This window comes from Pogona vitticeps, chromosome 7, assembly GCF_051106095.1.
Source record: "Pogona vitticeps strain Pit_001003342236 chromosome 7, PviZW2.1, whole genome shotgun sequence".
Taxonomy (NCBI): domain Eukaryota; kingdom Metazoa; phylum Chordata; class Lepidosauria; order Squamata; family Agamidae; genus Pogona; species Pogona vitticeps.
The window spans coordinates 23,007,903-23,020,832 of record NC_135789.1 but is presented as its reverse complement, the minus strand read 5'-3'; the positions used below and the strand labels follow the sequence as shown (position 1 = coordinate 23,020,832).

Below are 12,930 nucleotides of genomic sequence, written 5' to 3'. Positions count from 1 at the left end.
GAGCTTTGGAAATTTACTTTTTTTGGGTGGGGGGGAGAAGCAGTTCCCGACATCGGATAGGATGCTCTGGGAATTGCCATTTCCAGAAAGGGGAAAACCAAGGACAGAAATTTTCCCTAGCTCTAGAGTGGGGGGAAAACAGGTGAGCCATATATTTCTGGCATGGCAACAAGAATCCCTTGAAAGATGATGCTGTTAAGGTGCTACATTCAATATGCCAGCAAGTTTGGAAAACTCAACAGTGGCCAGAGGATTGGAAAAGATCAGTCTACATCCCAATCCCAAAGAAAGGCAGTGCCAAAGAATGCTCCAACTACCGTACAATTGCACTCATTTCGCACGCTAGCAAGGTTATGCTCAAAATCCTCCAAGGTAGGCTTCAGCAGTATGTGGACCGAGAACTCCCAGAAGTACAAGCTGGATTCCGAAGAGGCAGAGGAACTCGAGACCAAATTGCTAACTTGCGCTGGATTATGGAGAAAGCCAGAGAGTTCCAGAAAAATATCTACTTCTGCTTCATTGACTATGCGAAAGCCTTTGACTGTGTGGACCACAGCAAACTATGGCAAGTTCTTAAAGAAATGGGAGTGCCTGACCACTTTATCTGTCTCCTGAGAAACCTATATGTGGGACAGGAGGCAACAGTTAGAACTGGTCATGGAACAACTGAGTGGTTCAAAATTGGGAAAGGAGTACGGCAAGGCTGTCTATTGTCCCCCAGCTTATTTAACTTATATGCAGAATACATCATGCGGAAGGCTGGACTGGAAGAAACCCAAGCCGGAATTAAGATTGCCGGAAGAAATATCAACAACCTCCGATATGCAGATGATACCACTCTGATGGCAGAAAGTGAGGAGGAATTAAAGAACCTTGTAATGAGAGTGAAAGAGGAGAGTGCAAAAAACGGTCTGAAACTCAACATCAAAAAAACTAAGATCATGGCCACTGGTCCCATCACCTCCTGGGAAATAGAAGGGGAAGACATGGAAGCAGTGTCAAATTTTATCTTCCTGGGCTCCATGATCACTGCAGATGGAGACAGCAGCCCTGAAATTAAAAGGCGCCTTCTTCTTGGGAGGAAAGCGATGACAAATCTGGACAGCATCTTGAAAAGCAGAGACATCACCTTGCCAACAAAAGTCCGAATAGTCAAAGCTATGGTTTTTCCTGTCGTGATGTATGGAAGTGAGAGCTGGACCATAAAGAAAGCAGACCGCCGAAGAATTGATGCCTTTGAATTGTGGTGCTGGAGGAGGCTCTTGAGAATCCCCTGGACTGCAAGGAGAACAAACCTATCAGTTCTAAAGGAAATCAATCCTGAGTGCTCACTGGAAGGACAGATCCTGAAGCTGAGGCTCCAGTACTTTGGCCATCTCATGAGAACAGAAGACTCCCTGGAAAAGAACCTGATGTTGGGAAAGTGTGATGGCAAGAGGAGAAGGGGACGACCGAGGATGAGATGGCTGGACAGTGTCTGCGAAGCAACCAACATGAACCTGACACAACTCCGGGAGGCAGTAGAAGACAGGAGGGCCTGGCGTGCTCTGGTCCATGGGGTCACGAAGAGTCGGACACGACTAAACGACTAAACACACACACAACAAGAATCCCTGGCTGATCCTCTTTGCCTCTTTTCTCCTCCCTGAGGGACCAGATTCAGGCAGATTCAGGCCAGCCTTTCAAACATGCCTCTAATAAAGGGCAACCTCCTAATTTAACACCCCCCCAACAGCATGGAGCAATACCTGCTCCAAGGAAAAGGGCAGTTCTTTTGCAAAAAAAGAGAGAAAACATACATACATACATACATACATACATACATACATACATACATACATACATACATACATACATACATACATACATACATACATACATACATACATACATATATATAATCCCCCCTGCCCCCCAAGAAGTCAGGCATGTGTGAAACAGAGGGCGAGAGGGGGTACCCCACTCACTGGAGAGCCGTCTCTCCTCAACAAGGACGTGGACCCCCAAAAACCAGCACCAGAACCTGCAGTGGTACCTCAGCAGGAGACAGGGATAGAGGAGCTCACAGAAGACCTACAGAAAGGGAGAAAATGGGGGAAGAGAGAGAAAAGGAGGGTGGCGTTTGAAGCAGGGGCCGGAGAAGTAGAGAGGAGAAAAGACCAGTCACCGCTTGGTAGTAACTGGTCTTTTGTGCAGTTACTGCATCCACACTCATACCAGTTGGGAATGGGTGTGGAGGCAGGATCCTTGGACTGGATTATGGGAGAGGTTAAGAGGAGGCAGATTGTAGGAGGAGAGCGGAGGTTCCCCCCTAGACTCTCTTACTGGGGAGACGCGGAGGCGAGGGAGTGGAGGAGGAGATGGAGAGAAGAAAAGGAACAAGGAGAGAGAGAGAAAGGAGAGAAAGGTTGGGATGGAGAGACAGGGAGAGGAAGAGAAGGAGTTAACAGGGAGGGCCCTGGGAGAACCAAGACCCCGATGGACGGATCCTGTCGGATGACGACCTGGACGAGGAAACCATATGGATTGGGTCCCCGCGGATCTCCCGAAACCATGGGACAACAACAGTGATAGAAACCCATTCCTGTTTGACGAATGGAAGCTCCTTCCGGACCCGTTGGCACAAGGAGAAAGGACTTGCCATCCTCTTCCAGACACTTGTTTCTTGTTTAATGCCCCAATAAATCGCACACCTGCTTTGAAACAACACAGATCTACCGGTTTCTTGAAATTGAATGTGGAGCCTAAACTCGAACCCTCACCGCATGGCAGTCTTTTTCAGCTCTGTGATCTTTTAAGATTTTTGAACAGGGTAGGCTCATACACTGCTGGTTGGATAGCTCCGTGGTTTACATTTGGTTGGGAGTTCGAATCTCCACGGTGCCTCCTATGAGTAGAGTTAGCCTGGGTGGCCTGGGGCAAGCGGCACCGTAGTCCAAGGGCAGCCCCAGAAAGAGGAAATTGTGAACCAGTTTTGTGTGTTCCCTATGTTAAAAAACCCTGAAAAGGGTCGACATAAGTTAGAATTCATTTGACAGCACATGGTTCTTTATTATTCTGCTCATACAGTATAAACTTTATCACATACATGAAAACTTGCAGACATTCAATTTTTTGGCACTTCACAACAAAGCTTTTAAGGCGCCCTTTTCTCTATGAAGCAAGAGTAGAAAAAGGTGATTTTAAAGCCATATTTTTTAAATTGAGACTGCCTGTGCATTTTTATCTGTTTTTTATCTTTTGCACCCTGTAATGTGCCCTGAAAACCTTGTTTTTCACTAGATTTTTTTAAATGATTGTTGTGCTCTGGCTGTTTTAAATGTGCTTTACTATTGATTTTATTACTGTTTTTTTAATGTAATACTCGTTTAATTCTTTTTAAAATATTTTTTTTATTCCAACTGTTTTTAGCTTTTAAAGATTGTCTTTTTAATGATGTAAGGCACCCGGGGTTCTTTTTGAAGGAGAACGGAGGGCTAAAAATATTTTAAATAACTAAACAAGCTTCTGGCTAATATCATCAAGATGATGCAGGAAAGGGCTCAGGGTGCTGGAGACTCATAAACCAGGGCAGAATCTCCTCCCCTGCACCATGAGAAAACCCAAGGGGACCTTCTCAGCCAAAACCAGCTGTTTTTCCTCCAAAATAAAAAGTAAAAAAATTGAAAGGGATAAAAGCCTGATGGAAAGGCAGGGGTGCTGTCTGCATCATTCAGCCTCATGGAGTCTTTTAAGGAATCTGCAGCTTTGTTTGGAAAAACTTTTTCACGGTTTGCATTCTTTTTAAAATCAGGTGCCACAGGTGGTTGGTGTGATGCTTGTGCCGTCATCAGCCCTTTAGAAACGACTAGAGCTGAATGGGATCTCTCTCTCTCTCTCTCTGGTCCCTCACAGAGAAGCAATGGCCAACATAAAATTCCATGGACCACCAGGAGAACCTAGTGGCTGAAAATAAATCCCAATTCATGTCCTTCCCCCCCCCCTCACACACACACACACCCGGAGCATGCTGGATGCTGAGCCGGCTGCTTGCTTGGACCCCCATCCGGGAATGACTGGATGGGCTGGGAACTTCCTGGCTGGTTGCATCCATGCTCCGAATGTGCTTCTCTCTCTCTCTCTCTCTCCTGTATCTCCTTTTCAAGGAGGCAAGTCAGCTGTCTGGTGACCGTGGGGGGGGGGGCTTCACTGCTTTCAATAACTCGACACCCGGCCTCTGCAACGCTTTGTCTTCCGCGATCTTCCTGGATTGATTCATTTTCCCTTTTTGGCCCAAATGAATAAAGAAAGCAAGCAGGAAACAAACCCACGGCCGGCCGCTCACCTCCCCACGAGGCCGGGTGGCACAGACAGGGATCAAGGCCAGACGGCGGGCGGCCTTCTTCAATGAGGTCACCCTTCCAGGAGATGATCAGAGAGGCGCTGAGTGGGGAAGAGAAGGGAAACATACCAGGGGGTGCTGATAAGTATTGAGCCTCTCCCAAAGGAAATTGAGCTAGGAAGCTATAAATTGCAGTGTGTGTTGGCCAATTTGTTTGTATTCAATGGTGCAAAAATCAACTACCTATGATTTTAACATATCTGTCATGTTCGGGTCCAAAGTGAACATGGCAGCACCTCCAGAAAAGTTCAGTGTGGAAGAGCACAGGAGCATAATCAAGTTCCTGTTCCTCCAAGGGAAAGGTGCAAAGCAGATCCATGATGAAATGTCACAAACTAGGGGTGACAGTGGCCCTTCCTATGCAACAGCTAAACGTTGGGTTGGCCGTTTCGGTGTTGAAAGTGAGAAGCCCAGTGGAAGGCCTGTTTCTGTCTCTGTGCCTGCAAATGTGACAGCCGTCCATGACATGATCATGGAGGACCGCCGAATATCACCCAAAAGTATTGCTGTATACAGTATCTGAGAATGTCACGTGAGAGAGTCGGGGCCATTATCCACAGCGACAGGGAAATGAGAAAGCTGGCTGCAAAGTGGATCCCCAAACTTTTGACAACCAAACCAAAGAGGAAACGTGTGAAGTCCTCGGTGGCTATTTTGGAACATTTTGCAAGAAATGAGTAACAGTTTCTGGGCAAAATGGCAACTGGTGATGAGACATGGATCCAGGTTCCCCCAGGCCGAAGAAGTTCCGAGTGCAAAGGTCGGTGCAGAAGCAAATGGCCACAGCTTTTTGGGATAAGAAGGGAGTTTTGCTGGTGGACGACTTCCAACAGGGTTCAACCACCAATGCAAAATATTACTGTGCTTTCTTGACGGTTGAGGCAAAACCTTAAGGAAAAACGTCGAGGAAAGCTCTCTAGAGGTGTCATCCTGTTGCATGACAATGCCTCCTCACACACTGCAGGTGAAACAATGGCAAAACTGACGTCCTAAAGGCTTTCAAGGGATGCCCCATCCACCCTATTCTCCCGATCTGGCTCCCTGTGACGATTATCTGTTCCCCAAATTTAAAAAAAAAAACACCTAAAGGGACAACGATTTGGGATTGTTCTGGAGGCAACTAATGCTTCAAACGAGTGGTCACACCAGCAGTCGGAAGAATTTTATTTGCAGGGACTTAGGAAGCTGCAGGACAGATGTCACAAGTGCATTGACTTCCTGGGGGAATACGTAGAATAATGTGGTGGTTACAGCTTCCTAGCTCAATTTTTTTTTCTGGGAAAGGCTCAATCACCACCCTCTTGTAAATTACAGCCATGCCCCCCCCCTTGCAATGATGGGTGAAGGAAGCCTGCGGTGGTCTGGGCGGGAAACGGCTCCCCTCCCCAGCTTTCTGAGAGGAGTCAAAACGGGGTGCAAGTGGGATGAACCAGGGCCAGCCCAAACTCAGAATATTCCATTTCAAACTAAATTTATTCATCATTATGTTCCAGTAGCCACGTTTCCCATATTGCTGCGGTTACTCCTGTTGAGTAACTCATTCATTACACCCCATGTTATTAACTCGGAGCATTGTAGTAGCAGAGGGGGGAGAGAGATTTAAAAAATCTAGTTCCCCCTAGTGGCGAATTCTGTTATTGTACCTTGGAATAATAAAAAAAAACACCTCAAATTACCACTTAATATTGATGAGAGAATGGCATAAAACCTGAAAAATTGGCATGGAAATGTTTCCAAAAATTCCTTCAAAGAATCAGAGGAAAGCGAGCACAAGGCAGCTCTACATTTTTGAACCAAACCGAACTCTATAAGTGGCAAATCTTAGTAGCAACCGCTACTGAACCAAAGGCTGCAAGCTTCTGGATTTTACAGAACGCTTCAATAGGTAGACGTGGGAAAACCACAGAAAGCAGGGGTTGGAGCAGGAAAAATCAAGAACAGATGCTATCGCTAGCCAGTATAACAACCTGGAGGCAAGGATGGGGGATTCCTTGATCAGATCCCTTTAGAAAATCACAAACCTCAGCGACCTTATGGCCTTATAGGTCTTCAGAGGTCAGGGGTCATCCTCAGGATGGACCCCACAGAGCCAAGGAGCCTCTCTCTGCCGTCCACAGGAACTCAGTTCAGCCGAGGGAGGGGCCCACCTGTCGGCCACACCCACCTCCCTCCTCTAGTCCAGGTGGGCACGCTTCTTTCCCAGGGGGCAGGACCAGAGAGCACCCAGGTGTGCACAGCCTGGGGCGGGGCCTAAGCAAAGCCCCGCCCCCAGGACAGGGGGTTCCACCGTTGCTCGGGGTGACCCCCGCTGTCTGAGGCATTCCGCTTGGCAACCTGCCCCTATTGGCCAGCTCTCTGGGGGATTCCGAGGGGACCGTTGCTAGCTGCTCTTTGTCGCCGGACCCTCTTTGCCGTCCAGCTGCTTTTCCTCTGAGCTCCTGCTTTTTCTCCTGTTCCTGCTCCTCGTCTTCCTCCGGTTTCTGCTCCTGCCCCTGGTCCCGCTCCTGCCCCTAATCCTGCTCCTCTTCCTTCTCCTCTCCCTGCTCCTGGCCCTCTTTTACCTCCTCCTCCTCCCCCTCGTCCTCCTCCCCTGGTGACTTTGGGGAAGCCTTTCGCCACAATGGCAGATTGGCAGGTGTTGGCATCCCCAACAAAACTTTATTCAGTGGCAGGACCGTCGTGCAGGGGCCACCGGCTCCTGGCACGGCGGAGCATCGTCACACTGGGAGTGTCCCTTGCATTCGCTGGGACACTCCTAGTCTCTTCCATGCTGGTCGGGCTGGGGCCCTGCAGCTTGGCCCTCTCGGTGACCGTGGCCGCTGGCGCCAGCGTGGCCATCGCTGCCGCCCTGGGTCCCGAGGAGCCCTCGCTGGGCCGATTGGGCCGCTGGCCCCACCATCAGGACCAGCCACCAGAAGGCCAGGCAATGCGGATCTGCCCTATTTGTGGGCATCAAGAGCCTTTCTTCCGTCCCCTGCAGATCTGGTAAGGAAGGGCCCTGCAAAAAAGGGAGAGGGTGAGGGAGAAGGTATCTTTTTTATTCTTTTTTTGGTAAATGCTATGATTTATTTTTTTTTTCTTTTTTAAAAATGTATCTATTTCTAAAGAATGAAAAGACAATTGACCATATTGCAAATATTAAATACAAAACTATCCCCCACATTTCTCCAAATCACATATATACCTTTCCCCATCACCTTTTAAAGAAATATTGACCAACAGTGTATAAGTCTCTTTTCAAACCACATGTCTCAAAGTCTATTTTATCAGCATATTTTAATAACGGCTTCCAATGTTTCGTGAATTTACTATGGCTTATTTGTCCTCTATGACGTGCTCTAACTTGATTAGTACAGTAATTTTTCCATCAGCAATGTATACCATATTTTACTTGTGAATGCTTGCAGTGAGAGATCTTGGGCTTTTCCCCCAATTTTTAGCTATTTCAGATCTTGCGGTGCCTATAAGATTTGCAACTTATTCTTTATATTGTAGTTTCTCATTTCCCCCTGTGAATAATGAAAATAACAATAATGTTTCATTAATTTCTATTTTTTGATTAGTCAGTGTTTCTATCCATTTAATTACCTCCAGCCAAAAAGTTCCTATTTGGGGGCAAGAGATCCACATATGTTCCAGAGTTCTCTTTTGTCCGCAGTTCCTCCAACATTTATCAGATATATCTTTATTAATTCTATGTAGTTTTGTAGGGGATAGATGCCATCGATGCACTACCTTTAGAACCATTTCTTTTGCACTTGCTGAAATAGATGTATATGGATATTTTTTTCCAGATTCCTGTCCAAATTTCTTCAGGTATATTAATATTTAAATTTGTTTCCCACACTGTTTTAGAACCTCCACCTTTTCCATATTCTTTCTCAATAATGCTTTTATATATTAGGGAGGTTAGTCCTCTCTTTTTATTTTTTTTATTTTTGTATACAATATTGTTCAAATTCAGTTAATGTTCTTAGAAGGCCAGTTTTTTGTTGTAAGTGAGTCCCGAAACTTCTTATTTGTTTTATTTGTAGCCAATTGCTTTTTATTTGCTTTATTTTTTCTTCTATTTGCCTGATCGTAAGTGGTTCCCCTGAGTCGAAAACGTCATTAATTCTATATACAATTTGCTTCCATTCCTTAAATTGTGTATATTTCTCTTTAAAATCTGGGTGATCCATGAGGGGACATAAAGGGGATACTGGGGGGGGGGCAATGTTTTACTATGTTTTCTCCATATCCTTAATGTTTCAGAAATGAATGGGTTCTGTATTTGTTCTCCTTTTCCATTTTTTTTGGTAGTATAAATACACTTATTTGCTATGTCCATTTTCATTTCACTTTCCATTTTGACCCAATCGGAATTTTTACAAGTCTCGTCAATTTGTATAAGTTTAATAATTGGGTTTATTTGCAAAGCTTCATAATATTTTTGGAGCTGTGGTATCCCTAATCCCCCGTTTTGACCGTGTCTATATATGACACTGTTTATATATCTTATCTTCTTTCCTTTTCCTGCAATAAAATTTTCTAGCTTTCCTTGCCATAGTTTTACTTTTTTTTATCTGGCTGTAATGGGATATTTTGAAATAGAAATTGAAATTTTGGTAATATATAAGATTTAATCAAAGCAATTCTCCCCAGCATTGATAGATTCAAATTGACCCACTTTGTCATTTTTTTCTTTTGCGAATTTAATAGATTTTTATAATTTCTGTAGATTAATTGATTAAGATCTTTTGTTACCCATATTCCTAAGTATTTAAAACTTGGGGGCAGCCTTTCACCACCATTCCAGGTTGGCAGGTGGTGGCGCCCCCTGCACCAAATGTGTTCCTCAGTGGCAGGACCATCGTGCAGGGGCCACCGACTCAAGGGCTATGGCAGTACAGTGGTGCCTTGCTTAACGGGCGCCCCGTTTAATGACGAATCTGCATAGCGATGAAGATTTTGCGATTGCAAAAGCGATCATATTGCGATGTTTTGAATAGGAAAAAATCGCTTTGCGATGATTAGTACCTTGTTTCGTTTACTGCTCATCGCATAGCTGATCGGTAGTTGATCGCCAGTTCCAAAATGGCCACCGGGTAAAAAAAATGGCCGCCCGCTGTGTTTTCGCCCGGATTCCTCGGTTACCGGGCAGCGAAAATGGCCACTGTATGGAGGATTTTCGCTTAAAGGTGAGTTTTAAGCCCATAGGAACACATTGAAGGGATTTCAATGCATTCCTATGGGCTTTTAAAAACCGCATAGCGATAAAATCGCTTTGCAGCGATTTTTGCTGCACGGATTATCGTCGCTATGCGGGGCACCACTGTAGTCCTGAAAAGTGGGGAAGACAGTCTAATTTTAATAAATGTATATATTCCCCCATTCACATTAAAACAACAAATAACCGAAGCCTGGAATTCTCTAGAGATATATGTAGCAAACCTATTAGTAGATCACCCAAAAGCAAAGGTGATACTTCTAGGAGATTTTAATGCACGTCTTGGCCCTGATGATGCCAGCCTTGAATTTGAGTACAAGGAGTTTTTTAATGATCCGGATAACTCTTATAAATTTCTCCCTTCCCCAAGGCTTTTTAAAGACTCAACCTCAAACCTTACAGGATTGTATCTGGCCAAAGTAGCCACCAGATTGGATCTGTACCTTTTGAATGGAGTTCACCTATATGTCAGGCCAAGGATCTAGTACTATTGATTATATGCTAGTTTGTGCCTCTCTAATCCCACTCATAACCAGCTTCCAGGTGTTACCCTACTTAGAGAGTGACCATTTCCCCCTACTGCTTCAGGCTAAATTCTCGTTTACAACCCAAATTATGACTGAGCAGCCTTCTTATGAAGGCCCGCAAGTATTAAGTCACAGAGTGAGGTGGTCCGCACAAATTCAATCCAGGTTTAGAGAAATAACAGAGGTCAAAGATCACAGTATTCATAAATGTGAAGAGCGGGATCATAATGTACAGATTGACCCCATTAAGATCTATAATAGTTTAATACAGGAATTAAAAATAAATTTACCTGAACCTAAAGACCACCCATTCACATCCTTTAGGAAGTCCAAACCCTGGTTTCATAAAGATTGTCAAGGAGCAAGAAAAGTCCTTACAGCTTTCCATTACCTGTTTAAAAAAATCAAACAACAAACAAAGATAGGAAATCCAACAGAAGCTTGGGGTTCAAAGAGCAGCATACAAACATCTAATTTATCAAAAGAAAAAAAGAATACACTCATTCCCTATGGGAGGAAATAATTTTAGTTGCAAAACAGAAAAACTCTTCTAAGTTCCGGCGACTGTTTAGGGACAAGAGACAAAATCTCCACTGCCAAATTGATCCTCCAATTTCCCATTGTAAAACGGGAAACGGGACCCTCCGGCTTTACTTGCCCTCTGGCTCACTGAGGGTCTTGTTTTCTCCCACAGGTTGCAGCGTTGCCTGGAGGCGCCTCCTCCTCCCTTTGGTTCTCCTGCCCCGATCCCTCCTGCCCCTCTCCTTCCTCCCCCTGCACCTCCGGCCCCGCTCTGTTCTCCCCGTGCCCTTCAGGCCCCGATCCCTCCTACCCCAGCCTTTGTTGCCCCGATCCCTCCTGCCCCAGCCTTTTTTGCCCCGATCCCTCCTGCCCCAGCCTTTGTTGCCCCGATCCCTCCTGCCCCAGCCTTTTTTGCCCCGATCCCTCCTGCCCCGATCCCTCTGGCCTTTTCCAGCGTCTCCAGCCAGGCCCCATCTGCTCCTCCAGGTACGGCCTTGGGCAGGGTAGTCAGGGGTGGTCTCCCTCCACCTGGGCTGTGGGGCAGGTGGAGGCAGTGGGTCTCCCGGCGGGTGCCTCCTCGGGCCCTGCCTTGGTGGGTTCCCTGCCCAACCGGGATGGGTGCCCTGAAAGGCTCTGGGCTCCCGGCCCTGTCATTCCAGAGGGGAGGACTGTGGGGCGCCCTAGAGGCTTGGTCTGGGACCTTCCCTGCCTTTGGCTGCCCCACAGGCGGGGGTGGAGGGGGCACACATGTGTGTGTCGGTGCCTGAGTGGGAATACTCATTGGGCCCCTCGTGATCCACGGTCCCAATCCTGGGAGCCTGGAATGGGGGTGGAAGGATGCCATGGACCCAAACGATCGCCATAGGGCGTTCAGTTATCCAGTCAAGTTTCCACTGATAGAATGTGTACACTTCTTTCTCTGACAGCTGAAGAAATGGAGTGGAGCCCGTCCACGGAGGACGAGGAGGCTATGGATTGGGCTCCTTCCATCTATGATGAGGAGGAGCCCATGGATTGGAGCCCCTCGTAAAACAGGTGAGGAAGGGGAGGGGGTCGGAGCGCTCAACCCCGGTTGGGGGGGGCAGAGGGCCAGTGCAACCTCCGAGATCCCTCTGAACCCAGGTGAGCAGAAAATAATTCTAGAACCCAGATTAGAACCCAGCTCTCCAAAGTGGTAGCCCAAGGCTGTAAACACTACTCCACACGAATATCTGGGGGCCAAAAATTGACAGGTTTGTTTTGGATGTGGCACCCTCTGGATGTCAGCAATTGGGAACAACAAGCATGGAAGGCGGTTCATTCTTGGCTTATGAGCTTCTCTGCTGGGTTGACCAGATGGACTTTGAGTTTCATCCTGCACCAGCTGGGGTTCTCTCAACTTAATGTTCAAGATGCATGGAGCCCCTTGCATTGAATCATGGAACTCTAGGGTTGGACAAGATCCAGTTCTCCATCGGATCCAACGTCTGACTGCTGCGGGACATCCAGAAGGTTAAAACATCTTGGAGAGGTTGGTTGCAAACTCTTCAATGGAGGAGGGTCGACCACCTTGCACGGCAGCCCATTCCACTATCAACCAGCTTCTACTGCCAGGAATTTCCTCCTAATGTTTAGTCCAAATCTCCCTTCTTGTCAGTTGAAATCATTGGTTCCTGTCCTGCTCTCGGGAGCAGCTTGCTCCCTCCAGATATTTAAAGATGACTATGTCTGCATCTCTACATCTTCTCTTCCCTTGACTGGTCCTCATAAGGCTAGTTTTACTCCTTCAAATCATCCTCTTCTGAACATGTTCCACCTAGTCGACAGCCTTCGCAAGTATGGTAATCCCTTACTCAACCAGAGCTACCGGTTTAAGTCTTCCCAAAAGAGATGTCCCAAGGTCAAAGATGCTGTGCTTTCATGGGGCAAGTGATGACTCCATGTCAAGTCAGAGCAAGCCTAAAATCATAGAATAATTGAATTGGAAAAGTCCTATGAGGCCATCGAGTCCAACCCCCCTGCTCATGTGATGGGACATCAAAACCCCAAATAAATTCAATCCTGATCATTGCAAGAAAGCTTTCTGTCCTATCAGGGACCCTGGGTTAAATCCACCTTCTCAATTCTGGTGCCTTTATGTTGGACTGCAGCTCCCATTAACCATGCTGGCTGTGTGGATAATGGGAGTGGCATTCCAATAGGCGAAGAGGACACCAGGCTGGGGAAGAACAGGTTTGTGTAAACCAAGGCTGTTGTTCTGCGGGATTTGTTGTGTGTTTGTGTTTTCATGCTCACTTCTTCTTTCCGTTTCA

The 12,930-nt window shown here is 46.5% G+C and overlaps 1 long non-coding RNA gene across 1 annotated transcript; it reads right to left on the bottom strand.

The window, feature by feature from the left end:
- Positions 1-7,640: 7,640 nt before the first annotated feature.
- Positions 7,641-10,666, bottom strand: LOC140701726 (uncharacterized). Its single transcript, XR_012080670.2, has 2 exons — positions 10,408-10,666; positions 7,641-7,890 (listed from the first exon to the last, which is right to left on the bottom strand). It is a non-coding gene; the product is annotated as an uncharacterized LOC140701726 (long non-coding RNA).
- Between the last annotated feature and the right edge of the window lie 2,264 nt (positions 10,667-12,930).